Source organism: Apium graveolens, chromosome 6, assembly GCF_009905375.1.
Source record: "Apium graveolens cultivar Ventura chromosome 6, ASM990537v1, whole genome shotgun sequence".
Taxonomy (NCBI): Eukaryota; Viridiplantae; Streptophyta; class Magnoliopsida; order Apiales; family Apiaceae; genus Apium; species Apium graveolens.
In genome coordinates this window covers 116,404,271-116,424,884 of record NC_133652.1, presented here as the reverse complement: position 1 = coordinate 116,424,884, position 20,614 = coordinate 116,404,271, and the positions used below count along the sequence as shown (strand labels likewise).

Below are 20,614 nucleotides of genomic sequence, written 5' to 3'. Positions count from 1 at the left end.
TCTATAATCCCTTGATAAAAATAATTACAGTCGAAGGAGATTTTGTCATAAATCGGCATCAGTTTTTAAAATGATTAAAACGTGGATTTTTCAGTCCCAAAGGGGGACAAATGTTTTCTTGAATGGTGGATCTGGACTGAGACGCGAGTCCTTTCCACACTTATATTAGGCTTAAAAGTTGCCTAGGGATTCCCAGTAATGTTTTAGAACCCAGCGAGGTTCGGGATTACTTCGCGGCTGATCACCGGCTGTAATCCGTAGCGTCATAAAATGATTTTGATTAAGAATGGTTTTAAAGTTTGTTTTGATGCAAGCAAAATGATGCCAACTCACATAAGTTTTATCTCTCGATTATCATTGATTATGTCATTCCATTGTCATTCCTAAAGGTATATCTCGATTTATGCTTTGCGTTGTATTGTTAGCACTTGTTGAGCTTTTGGCTCACTTCTTGCTTTACCCTGATATTACAGCTAGCAGCCATGGTTAGATTCAAGCAGACTGCCCGTAAGACCTGTGATGCTGATGCTTATGTTCGAGCTCAGGTAGAATAAGTAATAATAGTTGTGTGAGGACTCGGTATTTGTAATCAGATGTAATAGTTGGTAGTGTTGGGCTGTTCCAAACCCTAAACTGTAAGATCTTGGATTTTGGTTGTGTAATACTCATTAAAATGATGTAATAGCTATAATTATTTTGCTATTTAAGTTGGGGGTGTGACAGGTTTTGGTATCAGAGCTACGGTTTAGAGTCCCTGAACAGCCCAAATAGGTTATAGGACTTGTGAGTAGGTTATAGATACTATGCGAGAGAGTAGGTAAAGTAAATTATTATTAATACTCCTCTTATTGGTTGTCAGCAAAGGGCGCATTCCTCGTCATCCTCTGGGTCGGACGACACTATTGCTTTCTCCGTGTATGCTGAGTTGAGGCGCGAGTTCGACATGCTTCAGGGCAAGTACGACCGACTGATAGACCGACTGAAGAACGTGTATCCGGACAGCCGAAACTACGAAGGGAAGCCCAAGGAGCAGATGATTGCGAGACTTGAGACCTTGGTTGGGTACGTCAACACTAAGCTTGAGGAGATGCCAGCACACCGGGACCGTACCAGCCAGTATGTCATTCAGATGGTGGCGGATGAGCTCCAGAGCATTGTGAAGACGCTTCGAGAGGAAAAGTCTACCAAGCCCCGTTCAGATGGAGTGGAGCCTTAGTTCTTTCCATTTACCTTTCATGTTGTTGTACCATCAGACTCTATGGAATCCCCAGTTGTTTCCGTCTTTCCTTTAAATAAGCCTGTTATTTCTAGAATCAGACTATGTCCCAATCCTATGTACTGTGACCTTTAAAATTTCAATAATTATGTGCTATTGTTCCATTTGCTCTCAACTGTTATTTTATGTTTTTATCATCATATCTGCTTAATTTGGAAACGTGACCCCATATGTAAACAAGAATGCCATGCGATACCCTCGAATCATTTTATCAATTATATTTGTTATAACACAACTCTTATTTCAGGATCATGCCTCCCAAAAAGAAGAACCCAACAACCACCTTCACCACAGACCCGAACATTCTTCAACTACTGGAAACCTTGCAACAGCAAACCAATGCTATAGCTCAACAACAACTAACCCTTCAACAACGAATTGAAAACCAAGATAACCGTGAGCCATATCAACCACCTGAACCACCAGTACCACCAAGACAAATTGTCACTTTCAAGGTTTTTCAGAGTGTGAATCCACCTGTATTTCATGATACCACTGATCCAGTGATAGCAAACACATGGATCAAGGAGATGGAAAGGGCTTTTGAGTTGGTACAGTTAGGGGACGATCAGAAGACGCTATATGCCACTTACTTCTTGAAGGGAGAAGTCATTTATTGGTGGGAATCAGTAAAAGCTATGGAAGTCACTCAGCAGATTTCTTGGGAGAGATTTAAGAAGTTATTTCTGGACAAGTATTACCCTAAGTACATGCAGAATCAGATGGAGCTAAAATTTCTTGAGTTAAAGCAAGGGAACATGACTGTACTGGAATATGAGAAGAAGTTCACTGAGTTGTCAAGGTTTGTGACAAAGTATACCAGCACTGAGGAAGAAAAGGCAAAGAAATTTCAGCAAGGATTGGAGCCTTGGATCAGAGATAGGGTGGCTATGTTTGAGCTTGAAACTTATGCGGGAGTAGTACAGAAAGCTGCTCTGATTGAGAATAATGGGATGCAGTCAAGGAAAGAGAGGGATAACAAGAAGAGGAAGGTTCCATTTTATGGAGAAAAGTCTGAAGCTGGAAATTCGCAAGATCGGAATGTAAAGAGGATTGGTTTCCAGAAGGGCGGAAATTTTCAAAGGAAAGGAAATTTGGGCAAAAGGCAAGAATCAAAAGGGAACAATCAGGCAGGCCAAGGGCAAGTTGGAGAAAACAGGTTCCAGAGGCCAGAATGCAAGCACTGTGGAAGAAGGCACCCCGGAGTATGCAATAAGCTGAGTATGACCTGTTATAGGTGCAATCAGAAGGGACATTTGGCAAATGAGTGCAAGATGCCGAAGCCAGGAGTTACGTGCTACAAATGTGGGAAGACTGGACACATGGCTAGGGAGTGTAAGGCAACAGGACCAGTCAGAGCTCTGATGAACGTGGCAAGTACCAGTGCAAGCGTGCCAGCTGAGGTATTGGCATTACCTCCACCACCCGCACCAACCCCGCAAGCAACAGCAAGGACATTTGACCTAAAGATGAAAGATGCTGTTCAGAATTCTGAGGTGATAGCAGGTACACTTTTACTCAATAATGTCAAAGCCAAAGTATTGATTGATTCGGGAGCCACAAGATCTTTCATATCAGAATCTTTTGTTGATAAGATCCAATGTGGTAAAACGGTTATGAGTGAGGTAGTAAATGTGGTAATTGCGAACCAAGAGAAGATTCCTGTGAATCAATTTTGTCCAAAATGTGAGATTGATATTTCGGGATATAAGTTCTCGGCCGACTTGATACTCTTCAAGCTGGGAGAGTTTGATATAATTTTAGCAATGGATTGGTTAGGAGAGAATAGCGCTCAGATAAATTGTAAGACCAAGAGAGTGTATTTAAAGACGAAGAGTGGAGAGAAGGTAGTATTTAAGGGACAGAGGCAAGAGCGACTATTTCTTACAATTATTCAGGCTAAGAAGTTACTTAGAAAAGGTTGTGAGTCGTTCCTAGCATATGTAGTGGATTCAGAGAGAGGCAGCCCCAGCATGGAAGATATTCCTGTAGTTAATGAGTTCCCCGATGTGTTTCCCGACGAACTACCAGGCTTACCACCAGATCGACAAATTGAGTTAGAGATCAACCTTGCTCCAGGCACGGAACCAGTTTCAAAGGTTCCGTATAGGATGGCACCAGCAGAAATGAAAGAGTTGGCGAGCCAGCTACAAGAATTATTGGATAAGGGAGTGATACGACCAAGTACGTCGCCATGGGGAGCACCTGTTCTCTTTGTGAAGAAGAAAGATGGGAGTATGCGTCTATGCATAGATTACCGGGAGTTGAATAAAGTAACGATCAAGAACCGCTACCCGCTACCAAGGATAGATGACCTTTTTGATCAGTTAAAGGGAGCAAAATGTTTTTCGAAGATTGACTTGAGATCGGGATACCACCAATTAAAGATCAAGGAAGAAGATATTCCCAAGACCGCATTTAGGACCAGATATGGGCATTATGAATTCCTAGTAATGCCGTTTGGATTGACCAACGCCCCGGCCGCATTCATGGATCTGATGAATCGAGTATTTAAGAAGTATTTGGATAAATTTGTCGTGGTATTTATTGATGACATCCTTATTTATTCTAAATCGGAAGAAGAACATATGCAGCATCTCTGGATAGCATTGGAGATACTCCGACAAGAGAAGTTGTATGCCAAGTTTACCAAATGTGAGTTTTGGTTAAAGGAAGTTCAATTTTTGGGGCATGTTATTGGAAATGATGGAATTAAAGTGGATCCGGCGAAGATTGATGCAGTTATGAGTTGGGAGAGGCCAAGGACTCCTACGGAAGTGCGAAGTTTTCTAGGATTGGCCGGATACTATAGAAGATTCGTCAAGGATTTCTCGAAGATCGCCACACCATTGACCAAGTTAACCAGAAAGAATCAAAAGTTTGAATGGAGTGCAGAATGTGAAAATAGCTTTCAAGAGTTAAAACAGAAGTTGGTAACAGCTCCGGTGTTAGTATTTCCAGATGATCAAGGGAATTTTGTAATATTCAGCGACGCTTCACATAAGGGTTTGGGTTGTGTGTTGATGCAACACAGTAAGGTAATAGCATATGCGTCAAGACAGTTGAAGCCGCACGAGTTAAAGTATCCGACGCATGACTTGGAACTAGCCGCCATAGTGTTCGCACTCAAGATTTGGAGACACTATCTCTATGGAGAAAAGTGTGAAATCTACACGGATCACAAGAGCTTAAAGTACATTTTTACTCAGAAAGAGCTCAATATGAGGCAGAGGAGATGGCTGGAATTGATTAAGGACTATGACTGTTCGATAAATTACCATCCTGGAAAGGCGAACGTAGTGGCCGATGCGCTGAGTCGGAAGGAAAGATTGAATGCAATGATAACATCAAAAGAGTTATCTGAAGCAATCGGAAAATTTGAATTGGAACTTTGTGCTTATGGGAAAGTCAAAGAAGTTTGTCATGCAATGACCTTTCAGCCAACACTAATGGAAAAGATAAAGAAGTGTCAAGAGGAAGTAATGGAAAAAGAGAAAAATCAGTTATCTGGAGAAGAGATTAATACTAAAAAGGATGAGCAAGGAATACTAAGGTTTTCATCCAGAATATGGATTCCCCATGTATCTGAATTAAAGAATGAGATCCTCCATGAAGCCCACCATTCGAAATTTTCAATCCACCCGGGAAGCACCAAGATGTATCAAGACTTAAAGAAGAACTTTTGGTGGCCAAATATGAAAAGAGACGTGGCAGAATGGGTTGCGAAGTGCTATACCTGTCAGAAAGTAAAGGCAGAACATCAACGACCAAGCGGATTAATTCAGCCCCTGAAGATTCCAGAATGGAAATGGGAAAACATCGCTATGGACTTTATAGTAGGACTACCACGAACAAAGTCCGGACATGACGCAATATGGGTTATAATTGATCGTCTTACGAAGTCGGCGCATTTCCTTCCAATAAATGAGAAGTCGTCACTGGACAAGTTGGTTCATCTGTAGGTGCACGAAATCGTATTAAGGCATGGAGTACCTGTATCAATAGTTTCAGACAGAGATCCCCGATTTAACTCAAGATTCTGGAAGCAATTCCAGGAATGTCTTGGCACGAAGTTGAATATGAGCACGGCGTATCACCCGCAGACTGATGGCCAGAGTGAAAGAACAATTCAAACAATTGAAGACATGTTGCGCAGTTGTGCAATCGATTTTGCTGGAAGTTGGGACGACCACCTGCCATTAATTGAATTTTCATATAACAACAGCTATCATTCCAGTATCGGCATGCCACCATATGAAGCTTTGTACGGGCGAAAATGTAGATCACCAACAAGTTGGGATGAAGTAGGAGAAGGAAGAATTCTCGGCTCAGAATTGGTACAACAGTTGCATGACTCAGTCAAGTTAATTCAGAAAAGGTTGCTTGCTGCTCAAGATAGACAAAGGAAGTATGCGGATCCCGCGCGTAAGGATGTTCAATTCCAAATTGGCGAAGCTGTGTTGCTAAAAGTGTCACCTAGGAAAGGGTTGATAAGATTTGGCAAGAAAGGAAAGTTAGCACCTAGATACGTAGGTCCTTTTGAGATTTTGAGCCAAGTAGGAAAGGTGGCCTACGAGTTGGCCTTACCACCTCAGTATCAGCATGTGCATAATGTGTTCCATGTGTCGTTGCTTAAGAAGTACAATCCTGATGCTAGCCATGTGATAGAATATGAACCTGTAGAAATTCAGGCAGACCTGTCATTTGTGGAGCAACCGGTTAAAGTACTCGACTGGCAAGTAAAGAGTCTTAGAAATAAATCAGTAAAGTTAGTGAAAGTACTTTGGAGGAACCCTAAGGTCGAAGAGTCGACTTGGGAGTTAGAGTCTGATATGCGTTCCCGGTATCCTCATCTGTTCTCTTAGATTCTGGGGACAGAATCCCTTAAGGGGGAGAGGATGTTACGACCGGCATTTTATGTAATATTATTTGTGAATAATATTAAGTTAAATAAAAATATATTCAATGCTTGTACGTTTGTGTGAGTGAAAATTTCTGCATTATAAATTTGCTTTGGGTAGTATATGATTTTTCAAAGCAAGAATTTATTTAATTTCTTTATTTTTGATTTATAAGGAATATTCTAAGCTTTGGAAAAATTTTCTTTTAAAAGACATTTTGTTCACAAAATTTTGAAAATGATTTTATAAAGTCTCTAAAAATCCAAGTTATTTTATGGTATAAATTTTATAATTTTTGAACTTGTATTTTATTATATAAAAATAAATCTTTGGAAATTAGTTGCTTAATAATTATCAAATTACATGATTACCCTTGCATGCAAACTCTCTTCTATTCAACCAAGGGGCAAGGAGGGCAATTCCAACCCCACTCACTTTCATTTTACTAGCCACATTACTATTTTGTCCTTGCATGCAAATCTACCTAACTAAGATTGGAAGGTTACTATTGTAATTTCTCTCATCCACTCACTTATGGGCAAATAAAAACCAAGTAAACATGACAAACACACCACTTTCACTCCACCATTTCCACACTTCTCCTCCCTCCTTCCTCTCCTCTCGGCCCTCCCCCTCTCCTCTCGGGTTTTTAGCCGAAAACCTACCCCCTCCCCTTTTCTTCATTCCACAATCAAGTTTCCACCTTCCATACAAGTAAATATTACTTCCTATATCATGATCATTCATATTTCAAAGAGTTTTGAGTAGAAAGTTTAAGTTTAAGGGTTGCATGTAAAGGTTTTAGTGAAACTCAAAATACAATCTTGATTCTTATGGATTTAAGGTTGTTTTCGAGAGGACTACAATAAATGGATAAGTGCCAAGTCTTGAGAAGGAAACTCTTGATGATTTAATGGCCATTTCCATCCATTTCATTCGGCCATGACCATATGGGAGCCGAATGAATGGTCCTTGAAATCATTCTTGTTGTTTTGTTCAATTTTTGCATGTTTATGTGATAATGACTTGAATTTTGTGGTGAAAATTTGATAAAACTCCTTGCATGCTAAGTGATCATCTAGGTATACCTTATGCTAGGCTTGCATGTCAATTTTAAGATGGAATATATGTAGAAAATATGTTGTTTTGGTTTGAAAAACCCGAAGGCATGCATGCATGTGGAATTCTCTTAGTTTGTTGTAAGATTTTGATCATTTGGAAAAGATTTTGTTAGTGAGCCTTAATTTCAGTAGGAATAATGTGATAATATTGATTTATGCTTCTTGTTGCATGGTAATAAATTGTGGTTATCTTTTATAAAAACTATATATCTTGTTGTTTCAAAAGCATGAAGGTTTGCGATTTGTTAAGAGTAGTCTCTTTTGTTTTGCCATAATTGCACCTTAGGTAAGGATGATCTCACCAAGGTTATTTTGAGAAAAAGGGAGTTAGTTCAGTAGAATACCAAGTATAGGTCTTGGTTTAAGTATTTAGTTGTTGTTAGTTGGGTTTGTCAAGTCAAAACCTTGGAAAATGAGAAGTTATAGTTTCTGCAGAAAAATCAGTTTAGTACCCTGAGGTTTAGAGTGAGTTTTGACCATGTCATTGATGGGCACTTTGAGGCCCAAGCCACCAGAAGTTAGTATGGGGAGTATATAATAGGTTTTAGGAGTTGGTTGGAGGTTTGCATGTCATTTGGTTAGGTGCACAAGTAGAATAACAAAATCTGTCCAGCAGGGGACAGTTTTGTTGCAACTTAGAAATAGGGAGATTTGGCCATGTCATGGGTAGGCCCTCATTAGGCCCAATTGGGCCTTAGTTAGAGGGTATGTCAGAGAAGTTTTTCCAACCATAGTTCATAGGATATGAGCTAGAACCATGTGTCACAAGTTAATTCAAGTCAGGGCATTTTCTGCCCAGAAAAACAGGGGAACCTTGGACTTTTAGCTTAGGCCCAAGAAGGCCCAAGCCAGGCCTTTGAGCCACATCCAGCTTATGAGATGCCCTTAGGTCAGGAGAGTCTTGTGTAAAAATTTTGAAGAAAAACTTGTAGTTTAAGAGTGTCTAATGCACTCAAGAAACCTTAGTTACCATTCTGAAATTTGCACCAGTAAGCACTTTCACTTATCACATAGTTTTAGGACACTTAGAAGTGAGTATTAGGTCGACCACCATAGTTGTAGGATAGTATAAGGTCAGTAGAGCAAAAGGCACAAGTGAGGGTCAATAGGTTTTGGATAATTTAGGAAAGGCACATTGAGTTAGGAAGCCCAAATTCGAAGACTTCGTTTAGTTAGCGACCAAGTAACTTAAGTGGTGAGTCGAGATCATCCAAGCCTAGTGTGGCATTATGGTGTATAAGATGTTATTTGGTATTAATATACGATATGTGATTATGTGGCTACGTGTGTACATTTAAAAATATAAATGTTGGATATGAATTAAGTGTGTATAGGCCTAAGTGCCATCCATGTTTAATTTCGGGTTGTAAATAGGTTAAGATGGAAAGAATATATTATAATGAGGATTATTATTATTTATGTAGGATCTCGAGACGAGGGAAAACTTGCCATAAAAGTCGAGTGAAGCTCCGGTTGTTGCTCCTACCAGTCAGACCAGACCAGTCTATCTCAAGGCAAGTGATTCAACTTGACCTTCGCATTTACTGTAAACAGTTCATATATATATCGATGCAATTATCCTGAGTCATTTTGATATATTTAAATCAAGAGTATCTTTTGTTTATCTTTGAGTTACATAGAGATGCCATGAACCCTCGAGTACGTATTGCAAGTAGTTCAAAAGTCTTTCATGATAGTTTAATGCCATGATAAATTAGAGATGCGTTATAATATCTTATTGATCCTTTTGTTTATCATGCTATTGATCCCTGAGAAATCTTGATGTTGCACCCTGATGCTTTGATTCAACTCTTGAAATAACCTCGATAGAAACTTTATCTTGATACCTAAAAGCCAATCATTTCTTAAATACATTCATGATTGTTTGATAACCCTATCCTTACCCTAAAGCTTGATACCCTGTTATATACTGAGCTGATGATCGCTTTCTTTATATTTTAACCCCTTTATCCTATTGGAACCAGTGATGCCTATCTTTTGATGTTCTAATACCTATATCTTGTCTACAACCGTTGCTTTAAGCCTAGTTTGGCATTACTCTTTCATCTTATCCAATAGCCTGGCTTAATTTCCTTGTCTAAGTTCTTGTTTATGGAAACCTCTCAATTACCCTAATATAGTAAAGTCTAGTAGATCATGGCCCTGAGATTTAGTGTCATATTTCCAGTGTTTCAAGTTGATCTATAATCCCTTGATAAAAATAATTACAGTCGAAGGAGATTTTGTCATAAATCGGCATCAGTTTTTAAAATGATTAAAACGTGGATTTTTCAGTCCCAAAGGGGGACAAATGTTTTCTTGAATGGTGGATCTGGACTGAGACGCGAGTCCTTTCCACACTTATATTAGGCTTAAAAGTTGCCTAGGGATTCCCAGTAATGTTTTAGAACCCAGCGAGGTTCGGGATTACTTCGCGGCTGATCACCGGCTGTAATCCGTAGCGTCATAAAATGATTTTGATTAAGAATGGTTTTAAAGTTTGTTTTGATGCAAGCAAAATGATGCCAACTCACATAAGTTTTATCTCTCGATTATCATTGATTATGTCATTCCATTGTCATTCCTAAAGGTATATCTCGATTTATGCTTTGCGTTGTATTGTTAGCACTTGTTGAGCTTTTGGCTCACTTCTTGCTTTACCCTGATATTACAGCTAGCAGCCATGGTTAGATTCAAGCAGACTGCCCGTAAGACCTGTGATGCTGATGCTTATGTTCGAGCTCAGGTAGAATAAGTAATAATAGTTGTGTGAGGACTCGGTATTTGTAATCAGATGTAATAGTTGGTAGTGTTGGGCTGTTCCAAACCCTAAACTGTAAGATCTTGGATTTTGGTTGTGTAATACTCATTAAAATGATGTAATAGCTATAATTATTTTGCTATTTAAGTTGGGGGTGTGACAGAAAGAACAGAACATTAGTAGAAGCTACAAGGACAATGCTACAAGATGCCAAGCTGCCAACTAGTTTTTGGGAAGAAGCTGTTAATACTGCATGCTACACTCAAAACAGATATCTCATTAACAAGATTCATGAAAAATCACCTTACTCAATTATGTCTAAAAGAAAACCTACTGTAAAACATCTTCATGTGTTTGGAAGCAAGTGTTATATTTTAAAAGACAGCTCTGAATATGTGGGAAAATTTGACTCAAAGGTTTTTGAAGCAATTTTTCTGGGATATTTATTGGAGAGAACTGTCTATAAGGTCTATGTAATTGATCAAAAGAAAATCATGGAGAGCACAGATGTGACTTTTGATGATGACAAATGTCCAGGTTTAGAATGCCTTGATGATAATGAAACGGAAGCTCTTGCATTTGAAAATCTCAACATTGATAGTGATTCTGATGAAGAGGTTGAAGTCAATGCACAACACATGATGAATGAAGAGACTATTAAGCATGAAAATCATGAAAATAGAAGCTCATCCCATACACCTGAATTTGATAGCACAAACTCAGGGGGAGAAAGAGAAGAAGGATCTACTAGTCATACCAATAATGAAGAAAATGATAAAGGCACCAGTCAACAAACTCACATCAGAAAATGGGACAGGAGTCACAATCCAAATGCAATAATTAGTGATCCTAATACTGGTGTAAGGACTAGAAGTGCAACTACTAATAAGTGCCTACATGCATGCTTTCTGTCTCAAGTAGAGCCTAAAAAAACTGAAGAAGCTCTAATGCATCCTGATTGGATATCTTCCATGCAAGAAGAACTTAATCAGTTTGAAAGAAATAAATTTTGGGAGTTAGTTCCTGCACCAAAGAACAGAAGTGTAATTGGAACAAAATGGGTGTTCAGGAACAAGATGGATGAAAATAGTATAGTTACCAGAAACAAGACAAGGTTGGTTGCAAAAGGCTATTCATAGAAAGAAAGAATTGATTATGATGAAACTTTTGCTTCAGTTCCAAGACTTAAAGTAATAAGGATTTTTCTAGCATTTGCTGCACATTCAAATTTCAAAGTGTATCAAATGGATGTCAAAAGTGCTTTCCTAAATGGTGAGTTAGAAGAAGAAGTTTATGTGCAACAGCCACCTGGCTTTGAAGATCCAGAATTTCTAGATTTTGTGTACAAGCTACTCAAGGCTCTATATGGACTAAAGCAGGCACCTAGAGCTTGGTATGATACATTGTCAATATTCCTACTTAAACATGGTTTTACTAGAGGTACCATAAACAAGACTCTCTTTTACAAGAAGCATGGTGATGATTTGATCCTAGTTCAAATCTATGTGGATGATATTATCTTTGGTTCTACAAATGAAAAGCTTTGTCAAAGATTCTCTAAGCTTATGCAGAGTAAATATGAAATAAGTATGATGGGAGAATTAACTTACTTTCTTAGACTTCAAGTTAGTCAAGGAAGTGATGGGATCTTCATCAGCCAAGCTAAGTATGTTAAAAATTTATTGAAAAAGTTTGGTATGGTTGATTGTTCACCTGCTTCTACACTTATGTCTACAACAACAAAGTTGGATGAAGATAAAAAGGGCAAGAGTGTGGATATTTCAAGCTATAGAGGAATGATTGGATCATTGCTTTAATTAACTGCAAGTAGACCAGATATCATGTTTGTAACATGTCTATGTGCAAGATTTCAAGCCAATCGAAAAGAATCCCATTTGATGGTTGTGAAGAGGATTTTCAGATACTTGAAGGGGACTCCAAACTTGGGATTATGGTATCCTAAGGGAACTGGTTTTGAAGCTATTGGATACACAAATGCGGATTTTACTTGATGCAGGATTGACAGAAAGAGTATTGGTGGAAGTTGTCTGTTTCTTGGACAAAGACTTGTATCCTGGTATAGCAAGAAATAACAATTTGTGTCAACTTCCACAGCTGAAGCTCAATACATAGCTGCTGGAAGTTGCTGTGCTCAAGTGCTTTGGATTAGAAATCAACTAATGGACTATGGCCTAGTGTTACATAAAATCCCAATTATTTGTAACAATATTAGTGCTATATATATTATGGCTAATCTATTTAATCATTCTAGAACAAAGCACATTGATGTAAGGTACCATTTTATTAGAGAACATATTGCAAATGGTACCATTGAGCTCATTTTTGTTCCAACAGAAAAACAATTTGCTGACATTTTTACTAAACCTTTAGATGAAGCAACTTTCATTAGACTTGTAAGTGAAATTGGAATGTTAAATTCTTCATCCTAAGGCAAGAACTCAGCTAATGTGTTGCAGCAGATTAATTTCTAGTAAATAAAAATTAATTTGATTTAATTAGAAATTAACTGAAATATGAATTATAAATATTTCAGAAATCTTTGCATATTTACTTTTCAAAATTCAGCTTGGAATTTTTCAAAATTTAAGTAAACTGTCTGGATGTTAATTTACATTTTCAATATGTAAAAATTAACACAAGGCATAATCAAAGTGATCAAAAGTATATAGAGAACTGAGTTCTCGATAAGTCTAATTGACTTATCGACAAGTCATTTTAAGACTTCTCGAGTGAGTTATCGATAAGTTACTGACTTCTCGAGTGACTTCTCGATAAGCTTTATTATGACTTATCGATAAGTCATTGTAGAGTTCTCTATAAGTGTTAACTCACAGAGTTCTCTACAAGTATAATTTAAGACTTATAAATAACTCAGAATTGAAATAATTTAATCCAATAAATTATTTTGGTAAAATACTTTTGGCAAAATTATTCTGATTTTATTTTGATTTATTCAAATAAAAATTGGAAACAATTTAGTCCATTTTTGGACAAACTGGGTATTTATTTGACATCTCGATAAGTTTATTTTTAGTTCTCTACAAGAATAAAACAAAATGAATTATCGATATGTTTTTCACTTCCTAAAATGACTTCTCGATAGACAAACTCCAAAAGTCTATTTCTGAGTTCTCGACAAGTCATTCACTTTTACTATAAATACCCAGACATCTCGATACAAATATACTTAGGCCTTCGAGAACTCTAAGTGACCTAGCTTTTTCAATTCAAAACCAATTTCTCTCTCATTTCGAATCATTTTTCTCTAATTTCTTTTACCCATTAATCTTCACACTCATAACAATGGCAGCAAACATTATTGTACCCTTCATCCCAAATGAGACCAACTTCCTTGCATTATTAGATGCTAATTAAGCTCCTGAAGCTTTCAAGAGCTTTGTCAAGTACTTATTTAAGATTTACTTTGTTGGAGCTCTTACTGTTAACCCAGTTCTTTATCTGGATGTATTGGGTGATTTCTGGAACACGGCTGTAGCTAGAACAGTTGTGCATGAAGACCAATCTTCAAGCCAGGTCGTTAATTGTCAAATCAAAGGACAAAAGGTTGAGATAAATGAAGTTGATATGAACATGGCCTTGAATATTCCAACTGACATGGTAGTAGGGATCCCAACTCAGGATGAGCTGTATGAATTTCTGGACTTCAGCAACTACTTTGAGAAGATTAACTTGGCCAGCTTGAACAAGAAAAATCTGAGAAGGGAGTGGTCTTTTCTGTTTGATTCTGTGATAAGAGCTTTCACATGCAAGAAATCAGGATTTGACAACATCTCTAGTGTTATCTAGAAGCTGGTCTACTCAATGGCTCACAACAAACAGATTAATATAGGACACTACATTTTAGAGGAACTGAGCACCAGGCTCATCATGCCATTCACTTCAAAAGGTAAAGAAATTTTCCTTCCTAGATTCATTATGTCAGCTTTAAATCATAAAATAAATGACATATATATGCTTGTAGGTGTAGATAGGTCACTAATAGGCAACTATAAGCAAGTGTCCAAAATTTTATTTGGATCACTTACTACTAAAAATAAGGTACAGGTGGGTCTTAAGTTAACACCTTTCATGATTCAAAAATTTAAGACCTATCCTTACCATATGCCTGATATGAGAATCAATGTAGGTCAAACTAGTGCAACAATGGTTCCTGAGCCAGTGGAAGCACAAACACAGGCACACCCACAGGAACCTACTCATTTTGAGCCTACTTCTTCAAAACCGTTAGCAGCTGGGAAACCAACCACTTCATCCTCTCAAAAGGGTGAAGCGAGTAAAAAGAAGAGAAAGGAGATAACCCTTACTGTAATGACTGAGAGTGGTGAGGATCAAATACAACCTGAGTCACCCTTGGTCAGAAAAACAAAGAAGGCTGAGAAAATTAAGCTGACCACTCAAGCCACCTCTATATCCTCCCAAAAGGATGCAGTTGTACAAATGGGGTCAAAATATATTCTAGAGACATCCTCTCAAAAGAATGTTTCTATTGAAAAAGCATTCTCCCCAATGCATTTTGTAATGAGAGCTCCGCCTCCTCGTCTTGCTTCTGGCAAAGCTTCTACTTTGCTTGCTTCTCTCGCGCTTGCTTGCGCGAAGTTAGAGACAGATGGTCAGAACTTCATCTGGGTTCGAATCCTACTAAGAGGTCCACTAGAGATCAGAAATTGTTGAAGAAACAACAAGATCTGCATCTGCACTAGATCAAATTCTAGTGTATGAAAGAAGAAATAAGGATGGCACTCACAGTGAGAGGACATCAATTAAAGCTCCCTCATTCATTCAGGGGGAGCTTCCAACACTCACTCATGATCAAACTCTACTCATCTCTCAAATTTCTTCTTCTCATAATGTGTTTGAATCTAACTCTCAAGTACAACCTCATTCAAGTGACTTGGTTCAAGAAATCTTGCTCACCACCCAGACACCTCATTCAGATGGTGAGAGGCTACTAGCTGGGGTATACCTTGATGACACCATCAAAACCACCGGGGATTCATCAGTTTTTACTGAAGACCCCATGGAGATCACAAATGCACCTTCATGTGCAAATCAGCCTTCACATGCTGTTAGGTTTGAGGGTAGTACTCCTGAGGGGGAGCTATCTAAATCCTCTCCAAATCAATTGGAGGTTCCTGTTTCGGGAACAACTCCCCTCAAAACCCTGGCTGGAATTACTTTGACAATTGAAGCTGGGAGTACAATTTCCAATGATCCTGTCATAGAGGAGGAAAGAATAGCACATTTAAGTGACAGTGTGATGCAAGACACATAAGGGTTTGAGGTTTCTGCATATGACAGTAGCACAGTTGTTAGTCCCAAAGTATCGTAGAAGGGGGGTTGAATACGATACCTACAATCTTTTCCGATTCATTTTAAGTTCTTCGTTAAAATTACGGAATCAAAATAGACGCGAAATAATTCAAGGAATATATCATTTTATTAATATAGACCTAGAGGTTGCTACAATCTAATCAATGTATTTATTAGCTATAATAAATTCAGCAGCGTAACAATATGTTTACAAGCTTAATAAATGAAATGCTTTAATGGAGCTCCCTTAAACTAAACTGTATTGCTGAAGAAGATGACTTAAATGAATTGTATTCATTTTGCTGCTAATGTAGACTTTCAATTCCATTGGACAGGTGGCATTACTGTGTCCACACAAATCTTAGAATTGCTGCATTGATTCACTGGACATTCACAAGTATTCTATGGCGACGGGTGCATTCTTTATCTTCTCTTCTATGGAGATCAGTGTATCCTGTGTTGTTGCTCTATGGAGACCACAGTGTTGCCTTAGAGTAATTCTCTATGGTGACTGCTTTGTGGCGACCACAGAGATTACACAGAGGGAATAACTCTGTGGCGACTGAGGATGAGTGTTTCTTCTAACTTTCCTTTTGCGACCACAGGGGCTTCCTTGGTAGTCCTTACACCTCTATCACGACCAAGGTGATAAGTTTTCTGCCTTATAATGTTTTTTCTTCTGTTTTGCCATTCTTCACTGTATCAATATTTTCTTCTGTAACTGAATTAAAATCCCATCTTGAATACTGATGTTTGGTGCACTGGTCTGTTTCAAAAATAACTAGCATTGAGTGAAGCTAATTCAATTTGTCTTGTGTTTCTGAGCTGATACAGATTGGTGAATATCCATTGTTTTTTTCACTGAACCCTTGATCTACAACACTTGAAGTCAATTGATGTAACTAATGATTTAAGTCCTTTGAAGTCTTATTCTTTATGGTTGCTTGAACATGTTAATGAACTTCTTCCCATGATCTATTTTGAGGACTTAAAGAGTCAATTGCATCTTTTGGTTCTTTGTGTTTATCCTGTCTTCATCTGTAGGGTTCATGTGCTTCACAGTTTAATACTGTTTATCTGTTTCTATTTTCTTGTTGAGTTATAATTCCTTGATTACATGTTACATTACATTATGCTTTACAATCTCCCCCTATTTGATTGTTAGAGTTCGACAAGAAAATCCCTAAGAATAACTCAACTTATAATACGAAAAAGTACAACCTCAAAACAGATTAAGATATTAAATACATTCTGGATTACATATTTAATTCCAGATTTCTTAAATTACAAATTACAATGAAGTGTTCCTCTAGACTGAACATATATATATATATATATATTCTATGTCTTCTTTGTCTTTGTTCTTTTCTGCTTCTTGCCCTTGCTTCCTTCTCCTTCTTGAGTCTGAACAGACTTTCTTTTAGTGACTTTCTTCTTTGGATCTGAAGGTTTTTTAGGAGATTCTTTCATCTCATTCAATCTAGCTTGTACACAATCACGAGCTTCTATTTCAAGTGCATTGACTGGAGGTGGATTGTTCAGCTCATGAAGCATTATCTCAAGATATTTGACTTTGGTGTATTTAGGAACAAGATCAAACAATAGTGATGATTTTCTGGACATTACGAAGACTGTTATCCTTTTTGGATGTCATGTTACTCTTTTAGTATCATTGATTGATTCTTCTTCCATCACTTCATCAAGTATCTTAATGATAGGAATCAAAGCAACTTGTCATCTTTACATGTGGATAGTTTGACATCCATCAAGGCTTGTTGTATTGAGTCTGATTCACTTATCCTGAAGAATTTTGATCCTGATCTTGCTTTTGTTGATTTTGAAGACTAGCTCCCCTTCACTGTCAGTGCTGATTATGGGTTCATTGTCTTTCAGAAGATTAATTTCTGGTTCTCCATTAATAAACACCATCTCATGATACGCTCTTGTAACCTTCTTCATATCATTCTCTGTATCTCTGATCATTTTATCATTGAGCCTATAAGCATATAGAACTTCAGCAGCTTTATAATCTGCTTCTGATCTTTTAACACCTGGAGCTTCCAATTTAGCTCTTTTGCTCCTGAGTTGACTTTCCAGGAAAGTAAGTTGTAGAAAATGAATGGTTCTTATGTGTTGGTCAGACATGGTGATGTTTTGCATCCTGCCACCTGTTAAGTGGCATTTATGACACTTATTTATGCTTTAATAAGCTTTAAGTTGGTGTATTTTTACTCAAGTTATTTGTGTTTTAACGTGTTTTCAAGTATTTTTGCATTTCAGACTTTATTTCATGAATCAGGTGAATTAGCATTGTTTTGATGTTAATATGGTGTTTAGCGACTAACAAATTTTTGGCGCCGCTGCCGGGGGCTGCAGTGTTAATTATTAGTTTACATGCTTTCCATCAGTGGTCATTAAAGTTCATTGACTCGGATATTGTTACTTATTTGTTTCCTTGTTTTATTTCAGGTGATCTAGCGAGGGTGTATGCATACGCTTTCACGTACTCGTAAGAGAACACTGGATAAAGCTGAGGAAGAACTTGTGGTAGTTCGTAGGGAAGTTTTTGAGGAAGAAAAGAAGGAAGAAGAAGAAGAGAAAGTTGAAGAGCCAATTTTAGTAGCTATGGGTGATCAAGCGGAAAATCCGAAGGCTTTGATGGACTATTCTAAGCCTAAGATAAATGACATTTAGTCTAGCATCATTAGACCATCCATCACGGCTAAGACTTTTGAGATCAAGTCAAGCACGATCCAGATGATACAGAACTCAGTTCAGTTTGGGGGTTCTCCTACCGAAGACCCCAACATGCACATCAGGGATTTCATCGAGATCTGCGACACTTTCAAGTTTAATGATGTGACTGAAGATGCTATCAAGCTACGACTCTTCCCATTCTTTGAGGGACAAAGCTAAGTGCTAGTTATATTCTCTACCAGCAGGGTCTATCACCACTTGGGAAGATCTTGCTCAAAAGTTTCCCACTAAATTCTTCCCCATGGCGAAAATTGCAACAATCGGGAATGCTCTTACCCAGTTCGCACAGCAAACTGGAGAATCCCTTTGTGAGGCTTGGGATCGATATAAGGAGATGTTAAGGAAGTGCCCACACCATGGCATGCCTGATTGACTGATTATCAACTGTTTCTACAATGGATTGGGTGCTACTTCTAGACCCATGCTTGATGTAGCATCAGGAGGAGCCTTGTGGGCTAAGAGCTACGATGAAGATTATGAACTTATTGAACTGATGGCTGCTAATGAGTACCAGAATCCTTCCCAGAGACTGATTCAGGGAAAAGTAGCAGGAATTCTGGAGTTGGACGCAGCAATTGCTATATCTGCCCAACTTAAGGCTTTGACAATGAAGGTGGACACTTTGGTTAATTATGGAGTTAATCAAATCACCAGTGTCTGTGATCTTTGTGCTGGTGCCCAAGAGATTGATCAGTGCGCAATTTCTAGTGAATCAGCTCAGTTCGTGAGCAACTTCCAGCGATCGCAGCAACCTGTACCATCCACCTATTATCCTAACAACCGCAATCATCCTAATTTCAGTTGGAGCAATGCTCAGAATGCGGTTCAACAGCCTTATCAGCAGTATCCAGCTAAGCAGTACAACCCCCCTAGTTTTCAGCAACCGCAGTATGCACCAAAACAACAACTCCAGCTGCAACAAGCTAATGAAAAATCTGAATTGGAGGGGTTGAAACTTATGTGCAAGAGTCAAGCTGTATCTATCAAGATCTTAGAAAATCAAATTGGGCAAATTGCCAATGCCTTGCTAAATCATCAACCTGGTACATTGCCTAGTGACACTGAAGTTCCAGGAAAGAAGGAAGCTAAGGAACAGGTAAAGGCAATCACTTTGAGGTCTGGGAAGGTTGTGAATCCTGAACAAACTCAAGATTTGACTGAAGAAGCTGGGCCAGAGAAAGAAGTAAAGCAGCAGGATGAAGAAGTGGAACCTAGGAAGACTACTGTTGAGCACACTCTGCCTGAGGGTAATACAGGGGAGAAATGGATCTATCCTCCACCGTCTTTTCCTAAGAGGCTATAGAAGAAAACGCTGGACAAGCAATTCGACAAATTTCTGGAGGTGTTCAAGAAACTTAATATCAACATACCTTTCGCTGAGGCTCTCGAGTAGATGCCTAGTTATGCAAAGTTTATGAAAGGTATTCTCTCTCGGAAAGTGAAGCTAGATGATTTAGAGATTGTCGCTCTCACGGAGGAATGCAGTGCTATTCTGCAGCAAGAGTTGCCTCTGAAGCTTAAAGATCCGGGAAGCTTTACTATTCCATGTACTATTGGAAAAGTTTATTTTAATAGATGCTTATGTGACTTGAGAGCTAGCATCAATCTGATGCCTTTGTCAATCTTCAAGCAGTTGGATCTACCTGATCCTAAACCGACGTATATGACTTTGCAGTTGGCCGACCGTTCCATTACATATCCGCGAGGTATTATGGAGGATGTCTTGGTCAAGGTTGATAAACTCATCTTTCCTGCTGATTTTGTAATTCTTGATTTTGAAGAGGATAAGAAGATTCCTATAATCTTGGGAAGACCTGTCTTGGCAACTGGCCGAACCTTGATCGATGTGCAGAAGGGTGAGCTTACAATGTGAGGGCTAGATCAGGATGTTACCTTTAATATGTTCAATGCTATGAAATTTCCTACTGATAATGAGGATGTGCTGGAATAAAAGCTTGAAAGACTGGCTCGAAGCTGCAAGGAATAAAGAAGAAGAAAAAAAGAATTTTTGGCAAAAGGCAGGCGCGCCCGCGCTGGTGTTGCGCGCGTCTGGGCCGAGAGAACAGAAAGTCAGCGCGCCCACGCTGGTGAAGCACGCGGCCGCGCTGGGTCAGGATATTAAAATCCTGATTCAACTATAATTTGATTTGCTGGACTCCTGGGATGCATGGACTTCTATATAAACATAACTTAGGTTGTTTTAAGAGACATCAAGCAAGGAGAAGACGTCAAGAGACCTTTTGGGCACAATTCAACAAAGGAGAAGACGATCTAGTTTATTCTTATGAATCTTTGTTTTAAGTTGTAATTTGGATGCATGTTTCTTGTTTTGTTGAACCTTTACTCTTGTTTGTACTTTGGTTTATTTATTCGTATAAAGACTACGTTTGCTATATCATGTTTTCATTGGAACCCACGTTGGCGATGAGTTCGATTATGGGCTAAT

At 38.4% G+C, this 20,614-nt stretch overlaps 1 non-coding gene across 1 annotated transcript; it reads right to left on the bottom strand.

Annotated features, from left to right (window-relative positions):
* Positions 1 to 18,424: 18,424 nt before the first annotated feature.
* On the bottom strand, positions 18,425 to 18,531 carry LOC141669080 (small nucleolar RNA R71). Its single transcript, XR_012553378.1, has one exon. It is a non-coding gene; the product is annotated as a small nucleolar RNA R71 (small nucleolar RNA).
* Between the last annotated feature and the right edge of the window lie 2,083 nt (positions 18,532 to 20,614).